This window comes from Cryptomeria japonica, chromosome 1 (genome assembly GCF_030272615.1).
Source record: "Cryptomeria japonica chromosome 1, Sugi_1.0, whole genome shotgun sequence".
In the NCBI taxonomy this organism is placed as follows: domain Eukaryota; kingdom Viridiplantae; phylum Streptophyta; class Pinopsida; order Cupressales; family Cupressaceae; genus Cryptomeria; species Cryptomeria japonica.
Window position 1 is genome coordinate 499,710,132 of NC_081405.1, and position 12,885 is coordinate 499,723,016.

The window sequence follows — 12,885 nt, forward strand, 5'->3', positions numbered from 1 at the left end:
TACTTGAAAAATATTTAGGAATTTTTCTCTATTCCATTTTAGAAGGTTTTGTTTGATCTTTTTCAATTTTGAAATGAAACAAGAGTTTTGATCCTTCAAAGCTAGCTTCATTCCATCGTGTTTCAATTAATTCAAAGAAGCTATGATCTTTCATCAACATTTTTTCAAATTTAAATGGGCAGTTTGAAGGTTTCTTCTCTCCAGAAATCTCTAACTAAAATGGATAGTGATATGACCTCGAGAAGGGCATAATCCAGGAACTCAAAGAAAAAAGAACTATAGAGAGGTCCCCTTTGAAGAAAAATCTATCTAGCTTCTCCGCTATATAGCTAAAACCCAGTCTTCTATTATTTCATGTATAAACTCCATTCTTCGAAGCTATATTGTGTGGCTTGTTTCTAATAGACCTAGTTTTTTTTGTGAATGTTGAAATCTGAGCCTCACCTAGTTTTGTTTCCTAAAGAAAAACTAAATCTATTTTTGAGATTTTGACACAACACCTGACTAATTGTTTCTTTTTAAGGGCATTTCAAGCCTCTTACATTCCATGAAATAATCTTCATTGATCCTTATTAGTGGGGGAATCCCCCTTTCCCTTACTCCAAAGGGTTGTAATTTTCAACTGATTGCAATCTTCTCCATCCAATGCTCTTCAGACCGCTGAATATTTCCTACCTCTCTTGGTCTCTAGTGATTGACCACAATATGGTTTTAGTTTGCTAGAGTAACACTCTAGAAGACCAAGTGGTTCCTTTTTACTGAATTCTATTAAAATATCCATGAGGATTTAGAACATACATTTCACTTAATTCCTCCACTGAATCCTCTATATTAAAATTTTTCTTTATTCATTCTTGTTTCTCAGACCAAGATTCCTCTGATTCCCCCTTCTGGGGTTTTAATATTCCTAAAAAATCACAAACAACAACTTATTCCCTTGTTAAAGGGAGTAGAGAAATTGAATCCAGAAGGAAGAAATATCCTTTAAAGAGGAATGTCCATCTGAAGCATTTGAACCCTCCTCTTTTTGCTGAGATGTATCATCTATTTTAGTCGCTCTCGACTCTTCATCCTCCCTAAATGACTTTGAAGCCATAGCAGTTGATTTGTTTTTTGGCATATACTGAGAACCTTTCTTATTTATTTTCTCCATCAGTCTCACTGATCTTCTTCTTTCCATCTTTGAAGTTTGAATCATAGAATATATACCCCTTTAATCTTTTCTCTTGAATTATTTAAACTGCTCAAAGGTCTACCTCTTTTAGGTTTAGTTGGAGTAAAAAACTCGGAATCTGCTTCTTGGAAATTTGCCTCTAAATTTTGAAAGTTCTTAAATGATGATTCTGGAACTTTAGAAATGACTTTAGCCAAATCAATTCTTGGATTTGAAGCATTTTTCTCAAGGTTTAAAAGATACCAACAATTTTTAGAATACATTTTTTCCAATATCTTCTTGACTTATTTTTAATAGAAAATTTTCCCCTATTTATAATAAGTCCAACCCTAAATTCCAACCTTTCTTATCTTGAACCGAGTCTTTGATTTCCACAATCTTACTCACATTTTGAATATATGAGAAATCCTTCAATCTAAGACTTGGATGAAAATATTTCATAATTAAATCCTATCCTCAACTCTTGACTCCTTGTAGAGAAATATCCACATTTTCCCTACTGAATCCCACCCATCCATTGAAATAGAAAATGGGGATGGATTAGAGAATAGAGACATATAGGAATATATTATCATAAGAGGGGAAACATAGATTGGGCTACTCCCATGTTCTATACAAATATTCCCAATAGGACACAAAACAACTTCAAAGAGTTCTGACTAAGTGGGCCTCAACTGACTCTCATTTATTAACCCCCCTTTGATTTCCTTATCTTCTTGTAGAACTTGTTCTGCAATTTCATATCCTCTATCAAGAGAGTAAGAGAGGAAGGACATTCTTCCTTGTCCTTTGAAAATAAGGTTTCCAAAAAGATTTCCTTGCCTAAATCTAGGCAAGAGATGGATAAATGGTATGTTAAATGACAGTTCTCACATACTAAGGAGGGTTCTTCAAAGAACACCTTTTGATCCCAAATACCATTTTTGAAGTGATCTTAATGAAGGAAGGAAATTTCTTTGTTGTATCCATAAGCAGACAAAATCTAATTGGAAGGTTAGGGTTTTCGAAGAAGGTCATACCCATCTTTAGGAAAATGCCAACTGTATTTCCCAAAATCTCTATAATTTCTATTTCTCTATATTCTAATGGGATGCATTGAAGATGAATCCAGAACAAAACAAATTTTATTATAGCAGAATGTGGATCAAAGTTAGGTTGCCAAAGCTGCATATGTAATCCAGAGTTTTTACAAAACCATGATTTTATCTTGAAAGCTTTATCTCTACTCTCCTTAGAATCAAACAAGGAAATAAAAAACCCATTACCATTATCTATCATAAAAACCTCAAAAACCCCTCCCTAATTTTTAGAGACCCACTGTAATAAATTTCTTTTATTCGGTGATAGATGCCAAAACTTACATATAATTGCTCTTTGATGGAATGCTATGTGAGGAGACAAAATTGACTCTAAAAATATAACCTTCACCCCGAAAGTCTTGCTTTCATCTTTCTTTCTCGTTTCTTCTTTTTCCCTAGCTTCTCTTTCTGCCTAGGTTTCTGAAGGGGGGCTCCTCTCATTTCGAGAATGTGAACTCAATGCCTCACCTTCATAAAAATCTAAAGCTTTTCCTTTTTCCAATAAATCACTCATTTTATTTTTTTCATTAACTGACTGGTTGTTGATAAGATCTAGTGGTTTTAAACTCCATTTCTTTTTATCAAACTCATTATTTTCCACATATCCTTTTCAATCTCCCTTTTGATTATGACGGCTTCCTTGAAAGCTTCTTCTACCAACATTGAATGGTCTATGCGAGTCTTTCTTCTGAAACAATGGGGATTTTGTTTGGAAATGATGGATGGAAAAAAGGTGTCTGGAATTTCCCAATCTCTGGACCTAGAAAGACATGATTTTGGGGTTTCCCGAAATGTGGGTTTGACATTTTCCAATTATCTCTTTGATGATTCAATATCCTATTCTTGAAGTTAAATGTCCTCCAATGTTCTGATGTCCAAGTCTTCTTTGATAGAGGAAGATTCACCAGCTTCCCTAAATGCCAAAGTGGAAATATCAAAATGTTGTTCGGGAAGGAACATTGATCCCTATCTCCTAAAAGTTTCTACAATTTTTTACCGTTGATACTTTTTGGTATCCCTCAATACACTCCTTTATTTTTGGTTGAAAGATATTTTGTTTGAGGAAAATAGTTGATGCTATTTGCCTTCCATCCTTGGAATTTTTTATTTCTCCTACCCACCAATCTCCAACCTTCTACATTCGACCTTGGTAACCATTGTCGCCTGCGAGCCATTGTACTTGATATCAAGGTCTGAGTGAATGCTATTTTGATATTGAATTATCAAATTCCCTTAATTGAAATGACCTAACAATGATTTTCATGCTTTAATAATTTTAATTTGTCTTAGATGGCAAGAATGTTCCACCAAAGGAGCCTATCAAATTCAACTCAAATCCCATAGGTCTAAAATATTCATATAAACAAGAGGCATTAATTTCTGTAATACATATTTCATCTTCTATAGAAGAAAATAATTGTGAGATCATATTGACAAGCTCAACTCCAAAATGCACATAAATGATGTGTTAACAATGCAAGATAGATGGATGTGATTGAGAAACAAAGATGATATTTTAAGGAAAATATAAGAGTTTTTCTACAATAATTTAGGTCAAAGGATTAAACAATAAAGAAAAAGAGCCAAGTCTAGTAAATACAAAAGAGGTTAGAATACACTTTTTTTTTTTCAATCTGATGTGTGATGATTTGTTGTTATTGTGATAGTTAATTGAAACTAAAAATTTGATTCAAGATTTGAACCCTTCAACAAATTTCTTTGATATTGAATTGGCATAGAATTATGTTGTGTCAATTAACTTGATCTAGGACTAACTATTACCACATGACCTAGTCCTTATGTTGCGATTTTGTTTTATATTTATATAACCTTTTGCATTGTGCTCATACCTTGTAAATACAAAATGCATGATTGAAATTATTAGTTTGATGATGATTTAATTACCTTACAAAGCTAAAATTGAAGAAAAACAACAATTGACTTTGACATCCAAGACAAAACTTGTCAATCAAACCTCCCATGTCTATCCCTGTTTGCCTCTTAATCTTCCTTAGTTTCGATGTTATATCCATTTCATGCTTTTTGTGCTTGTAATTCTTGCTAATTGTGTGAACCTATTGGTTATTTGCAGGTGACTATTTTGAATTTGCCATTCTATAAGACCTAGCGGTTTTCTCATAAGTGACCTCATGAGTGTTTAAATCAAGTCACATTCTTTTTTCATTTACCTTTACTCAGTTGCTTATTTTTTCTCAACTCATTTGTATATGAATTAGTAGCCACTTGTTACACATTTGTCCTCTGCACTTGTGGGGTAGTCACTATTTGAGTTATTTGTTCAACCCCACAAGCCCTTGAATCACCTACAAGCAAAACACCTATCACAAATGAAGATGAAGCAAGATAGATGTGCCAAACAAACCGAGCATTGTATTCATACAGAAAAGATTAATGAATACAATGAGTAAATTAATCCTTATAAAAGGGATGAATGTAACCCTAGATCTAAATCCTAGAGGAAGATTAATTAAACAGTGCCACATCATAGTGAATGAGACAACATGATCTATTATTAGCCTAATGTAATAAAAAGTAAAAATACTCCTAAGTTTAGCTTAAGTGAATAAAGTAATGAGGACCTAATTAGATAATTAATTAGGTGATTATCTTAATTACTCTAACACCACCCTTTAAGATTAACTTAGGGACAAGTTAAAGAACTAATGATGAATGCATGAATGAGTCTCGACAAGAAGCATTGATTAGGTAGTCATGTACAAACCAATACAACCTCTCACAATCAGAGAAAAGGAGAAAAACCCCGTGGGAAAAAAATGACTCTCTAAAAGATAAAAAATAGAAAAGAGTACATGTGACTAAGAATGGACTCAACATGTCCCTTAAGTATCAAATCGGTCATATAAGTACAATCAATTTTCTCTCCATACAAAAGAAATAAAGAGACAATGTAATTCCCCCACAAGAGAGAAGTCCCAATACCAAAAGTGAGTGCTTGAAGATGATTGTTGAGGATGATCCAAGAGTGGAAACTACATTCCTCCCCTTAAGAAGAAACAAATCCAATGGCCAATGTAGGAGCAACTTTGTTAAAGGAGATGTGAGGAAAGGTCTCATTATGTGTGCCATGAAGACTACTAAACCATCCACATGTTTGAATCAAGATATGCCCAATCAGCTAAAGCAAGTCTAAACAATTGTGAGGATACATGATGAACAACTTTAGAAGGCACTGATGAAGATGAGATGATAGGAATGCTAAAGCTACCATTAAAGAAAAATGGAATATCCTCAAATATTTCCCCAATGTTTTGAGTGTGTGTGATGTGCAACAAATAACCCTACAATATCTGGAAAGTACTCATCCCACAATGCTAAAACTAGAAGGGAAATGTCAACCTGCTAAGCTGAACTAATATCTGAAGAAGTAGAAGGTAGAGGAGGTTGGCACAACAAAAGTCTTAGTAACCATGGTGGATGATGGAAGCACACATAGGTTCAAGTGACCAAATTTCTCAAATATCTTATTTAGTCTAGATGCATTAGAGTGAGGACCAGTCAACGAAACTATAAGCTTGGTGGGAGAAAAGTGTGAGAAATAATATAAGAGAGATGTGTGATCAACACTACCAACTACAATAAGCTCTCATAGATATCTAATGATAACTTAATTATGGGCGAACCTTGTTGTCTTGTCAATCCTACTATGAGTAATTTGGTTTATGGAAAGGAGGTTGGAAAGTAATGAATGGACACAAAGGACATCACTGAATGTGCCATAATCAACCTCTATAAACCCTCTCCTAGTAACATCATATAAGTATTATTACCCATCAAAATGTGTTGTAAAATACAATGCTCAAAATAAGAGAACATACCCAAGGATGATGTTTACTTCAAATTATAAAAATCTCTTTTCAAAGGTGTTGAGACTTTTTGTAATCTTATATTTTTCTTCTACTACTCCACAATTATGTAATTGGGATGATACTAAGGCTTATTTCCCAAAGTAATTTGACTATTTCTTCCATTAAAACCTCCCTCTAAATAATACTCATCACGAACAAAAACTAATATAAACATTGCTAACAAATTTTAGAACTCATCCTTTATCTATAAGACTAAAAAGAAAACTTACCATTTAAATAAGACATTCCTTAAAATTTATAATGTTCTTTTCCTACTTAAATTTATTACTTTATCTATAATTAGTTTATATATAAAAACTTATTTACAATTTAATAAATATATAATTTCATTCCAACCACTTTTAAAAAATACAAATTATATATTTATAAAATAATATAATAAACCTTTATTTTATGAAAAACAGTTACCAAAAATGAAATGAAAGTAGAGACAATATATTTTGTAGGTGGTTCACTTTTGTCATTGAAAGAAATAATCAAATTTCATTTATTGTAAATGTAAGAAGCAAGTGTTGGTACGTGGCGACTGATCATGCTAGTATTGTACTCTTGTAATGTATCCTCGTGGGGGTTCAGGGGCGGTAGCCCCCGAGAATTTTTTTTTGTCATTTTTTGTGAAAAAATCGACATTGAAAAAACCCTAAAAAGGATGACTTTGTATGTTGCCCTAAAAATTGCATGTTATAAGTGGTTGTAATGTAAAATGCATTGTAATGGTGTTGTACTAATTTACTAGATAATAAGAAAAGATTGGATGACTGTGTTCTGTGGATGTAGCCCATCTTGGGCGAACCACATTAAATCTATGTGTTATGCATTTTTCTTCTTCTTTTGTGTTTGTATCTGTATATAATTGTTAATTTATATTTGCTTCACGTCTACCTAAACCCTAACAATTGGTATCAGAGCTGTGTATTTCTGTAAATTGGCAGGGACTTTCAGATTTGAGTGGGAGCAATGGAAGAAACCAAATTCAAGGTTGAGAAGTTCAATGGCCAGAATTATCAATTATGAAAAATGCAGATGGAGGATTACCTACATCAAAAGGATTTGTGGAGGCCATTGGAAGGAAAGATAAAAAAACCGATTGCAATGTTAGATGAAGATTGGGATATTCTAGACAGAAAGGCATTAGGAACCATTTGGTTGTGCCTAGTGCTATCTGTAGCATTCAATATAACTAAAGAAACAACAAATTTAATAGAGTTACCAGCCAATTGAATTCTATAAAAGTTAACTTTGATGAAGAGGTTAGGGCTCTCTTAATTTAATGTTCTTTGCCAAAAAGCTAGGATATCTTGGTTATGACTGTGGTACAGACACTTTGAAATTTGATGATGTTGTTGGTGTTATCCTAAGGGAGAAAAAGAGGTGGGAAAACATAGGCGAGACTTCAACATCATCGAGTATTGTTTTGAATGTAGAGAATAGGGTAAGATCAAAGGAAAGAGGAAAAGGCCTTGGGCATGAGAAGTCATGAGGGAGGTCAAAGAAAGGATGCTCTCAATCCAGAGGAAGAAATGATTGTTGGTACTGGGGAAAGCCATGACGTTTAGAGAAAGATAGTTGGTCTGAAAAAAATAAACAAGGAGATGACAATGAAGATGACAGTAAGGAAGCCAACATTGCAAGTAATACTGTACAAGATGCCTTAATTCTATGTTTAGATAATGTTAATGATTCTTGGGTAATATATTGAAGGGCTTCATTTCATGCCACACCCCATAGAAAATACTTTTTAGATTATGTTCAAGGTGATTTTGGACAAGTATAATTGGGTGATGATGAGCCCTGACAGATTGTTGGAAAAGGCAAGATAAAAATCAAGTTGTAGAATGGAAATGATTGGTTGCTGAAGGAGATAAGGCATGTCCCTAAGTTAAGAAAAAAATTAATTTTTGTAGGTCAACTAGGTAGTGAAGGTTACATAGTTATCTTTATAGACAATGTCTGGAAGGTCACTAAAGGTGCAAAGGTAGGCACATTGTACTTATGTAATGGTAATACTTATTTTATCATAGTTGCTACAGAAAAAGTTGTTGCAAGGACAACTACAATAGATGCTGTAAGGATAGATTCAAACGTATGGCACCATAGACCTGGACACATGAGTGAGAAAGAGATGAAAATACTTCACTCTAAAAATTTGTTTCTAGGATTGAAGCAAATTGATTTAGAGTTTTGCAAAATTTATGTTTATGATAAACAAAAAAGAGTCAAGTTTATCAAGGTTGGGAAAGAGATGAAGAATGAAAAGTTAGAGCTTGTGCATTCAAATGTATGGGGATTGACTCAGGTATCATCTCTTGGTGGCTTTTGCTATTATGTTATTTTTATAGATGATGCAACCATAAAAACATGGGTGTATTTCCTAAAATAGAAATCAGATCTTTTTGAAACATTTATGAAATGGAAAGCTTTGGTTGAGAATGAGACATAGAAAAGGTTGAAGTGTCTCAGATATGTGAATGGAGGCAAGTATTGCAGAAAAAACATTTGAAGATTACTATTCTTTCAATGGAATATGAAGACAAAAGAGGGTTCCAGGAAACCCATAAGAAAATGATGTGTCTAAGAGAATGAATAAGACCACCATGGAGCGTGCAAGGAGCATGAGATTGCATGTTGGACTGCGCCTACGTTTATGGGAGATGTTGTACATAATGTTATTTATTTGATAAACAAAGGACCTTCAAATCCTTTGGATGGTGGTATACCAGAGGAGGCATGAACTAGTAAATATGAAAATTATTCTTTTTTGAAAACCTTTGGTTGTGAAGCTTTTGTCCATGTTGATAAAGAAAACAAAACCAAGATTGATGCTAAATCTAAAAAATGTACTTTCATTGGATATGGAATGGATGACTTTGGTTATCGGTGATGGGATTTTGAAAATCAGAAAATAATTATAAGTAGAGATGTAATATTCAATGAGAAGATCATGTATAAAGAAAAGAAGCATGAATAGGTCAAAAAAGAATATGTGGTGCTGGATGAGAATCCTAAAAATAAAATTTCATTGGTACCTGATGCTCAGCAACAACAAAATATTCTACAAAATCTTGCAAGTGTTAGACGTTCTACGAGGTTAAGTAGATCTCCTAAAAGATTTTCTCCTTCTTTGTATTCTATATTATTAACTGATTCAGGTGAACCAGAAGGATATGAAGAAGCAATGTAGGTGGATTCCAAACAACAGTGGGAGCTAGGCATGAAAGAGGAAACAAATTCCTTGATGCAGAATCAGACTTGGGACTTGGTCCCATTACCTATAGGAAAAAGAGCCTTGTTGAATAAACAGGTTTATAGGCTAAAGGAGGAGGATGGAGGACAAAAGAGATATAAGGCCAGACTTGTGGTAAAAGTATTTGCATAGAAAAAGGGTATATATTTTGATGAAATATTTTCTCCTATTGTAAAAATGACTTAAATTAGAACTATTCTAAGTCTTGTGGCTGGAAAAGATTGGCACCTTGAACAACTAGATGTTAAAAAGACTTTTCTCCATGTATATTTAGAGGAGGAAATCTACATGCAACAACCACAAGGATATGAGTCAAAGGTAAGGAGGAGTTAGTGTGTAGGCTAAAGAAGAGTCTAAATAGCCTAAAGCAAGCACCCCAACAATGGTATTTGAAATTCGATAGTTTCATGACTGAACAAGGTTTCCATAGATGTCATTCTGATCATTGTGTTTATATTAAGAGATTGGATAATGACAGTTATATTATCCTGTTACTTTATGTTGATGACATGCTTGTTGTTGGGTCTAACATGTAGCATATAAATGAACTTAAATAGAATTAGCAAAGTCATTTTCTATGAATGATTTGGGTGCAGCTAAGAAAATCCTTGGTATGAGGATTTCACGGGACAAGAAAAATAGAACATTAACTTTGTCCCAAAGTGAGTATATAAAGAAGGTGTTGAAAATATTAAACATGCAGAATGCAAAAGCAGTTAGTACACCTTAGGCTAGTCATTTTAAATTGACTAAAGAGATGTGTCTAAAGATATAGGAAGAGGTAAACAAAATGTCTAACATTTCATATTCATCAACTATTGGCAGTCTGATGTATGTGATGATATGCACACGGCTAGATATTGCACATGTAGAGGGAGTTGTAAGCATGCATATGAGCAATTTGAGAATGGAACATTGGAATGTTGTCAAATGGATTCTCAATTATTTGAGAGGTAATACTAATAAGGAATTATATTTCAAAGGATCAAACTCTTCTCTATGAGGATATGTTGAATTTGATCTGGTAGGTGATACTGATACAAGGAGGAGTACTTCAGGGTATGTCTTTGTTGTAGGGCGAATTGTAGTCAGTTGGATTTCTAGACTACAAAAGGTTGTTGCACTTTCAACCTCTGAAGCTGAGTATGTGGCTGCTACTGAAGCTAGCAAGGATATGATTTGGTTACAATTTTTTCTAGAGGAGTTGGGAAAGATGCAGGAGGATAGCCCATTGTATACTAATAGCTAGAGTGTCATTCATCTTGTAAATAATTCTTCTCTTCATTCTAGGACAAAACACATTCAACTCAAGTACCACTTCATATAGTCTATTTTGGAGGATGGTCAGTTATGGCTTGAAAATATTCACACAAGTGACAATCTTGTAGATATGTTCATGAAGCTAGTCACAAGAGAGAAGTTGATTTCATCATTATTTTCCATTGGCCTTCTTGATTGAAAATCATGGAATTAAGGAACACTTGAGTCCAGGTGTTTTATCTTGTGGGAGCTGCAATTGGAGTAGTGTCGTTCAAGATCAATCTCCAAATGAGAGATTGTTTGGTGTGGAGACTGATTAGTCTCCAAGTGGGAGATTGTTTGTATGTGGCAATTGATCATGCTAGTACTATAAACTCTAATTTTTTTTGTCATTTTTTTGTGAAAAACAATGACATTGAAAAAACCCTAAAAGGTTGACTTTGTATGTTGCCCTAAAAATTGTATGTTATAAGTGGTTGGAATGTGAAAGGCATTATAATGGTGTTGTACTGATTTACTAGATAATAAGAAAAGATTGGGCGACTGTGTTATGTGGATGTAGCCTATCTTGGGTGAACCACATTAAATCTTTGTGTTGTCTTTGTTATGCAATTTTCTTCATCGTTTGTATTTGTATCTGCATATAATTGTTAATTTGTATTTTCTCTGGATCTTCCTAAACCCTAACGACAAGATATGCTTATGTATCTTCCTAATTTAAGATGAAAGAAAGCCACATGAAAATATCAATCATTTGCCCCAAAACTTTAAATCAAGGAATATCATATAATTTTGCCTCCATCACTATCAACATGAAACTATGAAAATGTTTTGTGAGAATTTTTGTATTTGAGTCGACTCTTCTCATCAATGGTAAGGATTACAATATCTATAATTCACATATATTGTCATTTTTCATCTTATTAAATATAATATTATATATTGTTTCTAAGAGTTTTTAGTTGATTGGGTTAGAAATTTAAGGGTAAAAAAATAGAATGTTAAGCTTGAATTTTGATAGTCCTTAAGCTCATTAAATTCAACTGTTAGAAAAAATTCAAATGTATATCTTATAAATCTTTAAAAATGTTAATACACACTATCATAAAAAAATTCTTCACAAATTGAATAAAAAATCACTGGCCATTGTGTCACTAACAAAAAAGTTAGATACATTCTTTACCTAAAGAAAGAAACCATATAAATTAAGAAAGTGCCTAATCTACTAGATACTACTAGATTATTGTGTTCATATATACATTCATATATCAGCTATCTTGAGAATGTCATGGCATCTAGTGCACAAACCATTAACAAAAAGTATAGCCACTAAACTAAAATTCAACCAAGAAAGGAATATATTTCAAGCCAAGGCAAATTATCGTGGTTGTTTTATGTCTATAGTCACAATTACAAATACTTGGTGAGGGAGAAAATTCTATGGCACTAACCCTCCTTCACATGAGGGGAATCTTAGATTACTCCATTCTATGATTCTAAATCACAACACCACCTAGGAGGAATAACACAAGTGTCGATATTTAAGTCTTATATTCAATTTGGATGATACTTTTGCTATAGCCTTGTGTACTCTCTCCACACTATCCATTAACCCATGAATATGATCTAGATGATGATTGAAAAAGGTTTCCACTTGGTTTTCTATCCTATCTAGATCATTGTGGAGTGGGTAAATTCCTACTACCCTTGATAACATAGATGTGCAACTTAGATAGTGAGCAACATAAAAATCATTTCTATGTCCAACTGATTGGGAAGAATCTAGATGCAAATTTGACATTTCCATCCTAATGAAAACATATATAGTGTAGTCCATGTTTTCCTTCTAAAATCACTTCCTATATCACATTCCTCACATCCTTATGGTATTTGATACCACCTTCTCAAGTCATGATATCCATTCTCTTAATTTCATTCAAGTCAAAGAATCAATTCCCATAACTTCCTTGACATCACACATAATTCACCATGAAAAAAAAGAGTCCTTCCTACACGTGAAGACCGATCAACCCACAACTTATCTAAAAATTTAAAATTTAGAATTTAAAATAACTTATTAATATTCACCTTTCTCAACTTGCACTTAATTATCTCACCTATCCATAATAATAACATGCACCCCTTATTATACCTAAAACTACCCATTTTTTAAAATATCATTGATGTTAGGAACTGAGAAGGACAACTAAGAGGTGGGGG